This window comes from Anomaloglossus baeobatrachus, chromosome 4, assembly GCF_048569485.1.
Source record: "Anomaloglossus baeobatrachus isolate aAnoBae1 chromosome 4, aAnoBae1.hap1, whole genome shotgun sequence".
Lineage (NCBI taxonomy): Eukaryota > Metazoa > Chordata > Amphibia > Anura > Aromobatidae > Anomaloglossus > Anomaloglossus baeobatrachus.
Window position 1 is genome coordinate 220,323,098 of NC_134356.1, and position 3,191 is coordinate 220,326,288.

General features: G+C 38.1%; 1 protein-coding gene across 3 annotated transcripts in view; it reads right to left on the reverse strand.

The window, feature by feature from the left end:
* Positions 1–1,212: 1,212 nt before the first annotated feature.
* Positions 1,213–3,191, reverse strand: part of CDC25C (cell division cycle 25C) — a 154,903-nt gene continuing 152,924 nt past the window's right edge. For all 3 annotated transcript variants that reach the window (XM_075344674.1, XM_075344673.1, XM_075344672.1), the window contains one exon: positions 1,213–3,191. This exon is cut by the window's right edge and continues 293 nt beyond it. The gene's annotated coding sequence lies outside the window, so the exon portion shown is untranslated.

Below are 3,191 nucleotides of genomic sequence, written 5' to 3' on the forward strand. Positions count from 1 at the left end.
AGTGGGAGCAAGACCTAACCAATAGACTCCAAGATTGGGCAACACCATAAATCCCAGCAATCATAATACTTAACTGGATTGTCCAAAGTGCAAATGTGGCACTGCTCAATGACAGAGGCAGTAGGGGTGAGCTCAGTCACCGAAAGCATATATACACTGTCAGTTAAAGTAAATGTACTGACCCCTTTGTTATGCTGATAGAGGTCCCATCGGTTGTACCCTACCTCTCTGATCATAAGGCATCAATGTAAATTTTAAGTTGACTTCTAAGTTCAGTTTTTAAATGTATATTAGACTACTCCATTCACCATTTCCAAGTTTACCAAATACACAGTCTCATTTAAAAAAAAGAGTGTTGTGGTGTGATTACATTTCCATAAATTAGAGAAGCACTCCAAACTATATATTTTTTTTTATTAAGTCTTTGCATACATGCATGCAAAGTAGTGAATGTATTAATATACTCCCCTACTGTTGCTCTTTCCAGTGTCTAGCGCTGTTCTCTGCTTCCCAGTGATCTTACAGCTCTGCAGAGACGCTCCAAATCACGCTGCGCTTTATGTGACACAGAAGTGACTTTTACAATTTAAGTCTAGAGAGCGTCAGACCAAGGCTCTACAGACTTGCATTGTAACAGATTTCTGACTTACACAGAGCGACCCGGCTAGTTACGATTGTGGTAATGTCACTGAGAAGCAGAGAACAGCGCTGGACACTAGAGAGAGCAGTTCAGGTTCTCTGAAGATGTGCATTGACCTCTATGGGAGAATGATCTACAAAAGCTCTGTGATCTGTGCGGTTAGGTTAGGAGTGAAATAACCTATTGGTTCGGATGAACACATCACTTAAATGGAATGGGTCATTAAAAAAACCTAGCTATTGTTCAAGTGAGAATACGTTTATCAGTTTGGGAGAATTTTGAGAACTCTAACATGTAGTCGTACAAAACGTTTTGCAATCTTTGGTATTTTTACTCCAGTTACGCCAACTGTTAAGAAGAATGGCCAACAACCTCATCATAAGGTCACAAGGCAGCTAAAAGATATCTCAGTCTTTTGTGCATCTTTCTCCAGCGCACGTCCAAAAATAGTCTGGATAAATTGGGGTTTTCATGCCTAAACTGGCAACCATCACCTTCATTTGCCAGATCCGTTCGCTAGTAATGTATACACTGATGTCCTTTGAGTTCACATTTTAATAATGCATTGAAGATCCATGAAAAGATATTTATCTGTCGTTACATTGTATATGAACAATTATACCGTTGTTACTAAAATATATACTATATACAGATGACATAAGCGCATTCTGTATCACTTAAAAAGTTTCGACCTTTTACTGTTCAAAGTTCACCATGCTGACTCCAGCTACACTCTTCATGGGGCAGATCACCAAAACAGGAGAAAAAGCAAAATACTACATCATGGTTGTCAGTTACATAAGTCACAATGCTCACTGAGGCTTCATAAAGTCACTTATAAACCTGATTTATATCAGCATGCCAGTAACAAATATGTAAATTGTGGGGCATGATTTTCCTAAAATATCAGACACTGTATAAAAGTGGCCATATTGAAATCCATGATCAAATACATTTATATAAAAGATATCATGAAATTAAAAAAAGGGAATATTACACTTTCACAATTAACTCTGATTTTGATTTCAAGATAGTGGTCATAGAAAAGAATTTACATTAGAGTATACAGCTTTTATGCAGACCTATAAGCTTTAAGAGCAATAGACTGATCCTACGGTCCTTCTCCCGATCGGTCTATCCCCCAATACTCATAAATTTGTCAGCTTAGCAAAAAAAAAAAATAGGGGGTACACGTATGCCATGTATAGCAGGATCACACTATGGAATGTTTGTACGTGGAGCAATGTAGGTCTGTTTAGGATCAGTAGGATAAATACAAGGCTATGTTCACACAGTGCATCTTAACATACAGCGTTTTTGGCCCCAAAAAATGCACTCGCGGCAAAAAGAGATTAAAAAAACGCATGCATTTTTGACACGTTTTTGCTGTATTTTGCCCAATGTGTTTATAAAGTCAAATCTATTGACTAAAAGGGCACAAAAACTCTGGAAAAACGCAAAAAGTAATCGGCATGCTGCATCTTCAAAAATGCAGCCAACAAAAGATGCAGAGTGTGGACAGCAAAATAAAAATCTCAGACTTTGCTGGGGGTAGGAAATGCATGCATTTAGGTGCATCTTAAAATGCACCAAATAGGCAGTAAAAGATGCACTGTGTGAACATAGCCAATAAAGGTATTTTTAAAAAGGGAAAATGTCAGCAGGATTTCACCCCCAAACCAAATTAGGGGTCCGTATAGGTCCTTCAAAGACAAATCCAGAAATACCTATACATGGCCAGTCTCTTCCCCAGTTACTGAGAAAACAGCATTTGAAGGGATATGCAAATTGCTATGGTAGTTCTGAAGACTCTGGCCACTCCAGCACTATTCCCCACCCAGCTTAGAGGCGATCAGTTAATTAGGAGGAGGCAGATCTGGGTGGAGAATAGAGCTGGAGTGACAGAGGGTTCAGATTTAAAACCTCATTTATATATCAATTCAAATGCAGATTTCTCATTAATGGAGGATCGGGCTGGAAGTGCATATGGCATATATAGTGTGAAATACTGCTGATGGATTTAAATCAAGAGTTTTTGCAAGTTTGCACCAAGTTTTGATATATTGAAAGGAAAAAGAAAGTGATCTATATATGAAGGTAGATACTTCCCATTAAATTAAAAGGGTTGTCTCATGAAAACAATCCCTTTTTCCAAAGTGTCTGGGTTCAGCTTCTCTAACCCCTTGTAAATAGCAGCTATGATGGAGTGAGCCTTGTCTAGTTATACATTTTCTACACAGTGAAATAACCATACAGAGCATTTTCATTTGGATTCCTACAACACCCCTCAGTCATATGGACATGGTCGTCATGGTGGGATAACCTCTTCAAATAATGCTTTTATTCATTGCAGTTCATAGGTTGTAGTGAAGGTTTGTGAGTTTAAAAAGAAAAAAAGAAAAAAAAAGTGCCATCTCTCAGAAAAGGCAAGATTTGTAAGACGTCATCTAACCTAAACTTCCAAAGGAGTTATAGTCCAAAAAGACAGCAGTTTACGTCAATGGTGAACAAAGGATCATGTCACAGGCATCATTCCGAAATGCATGCATAT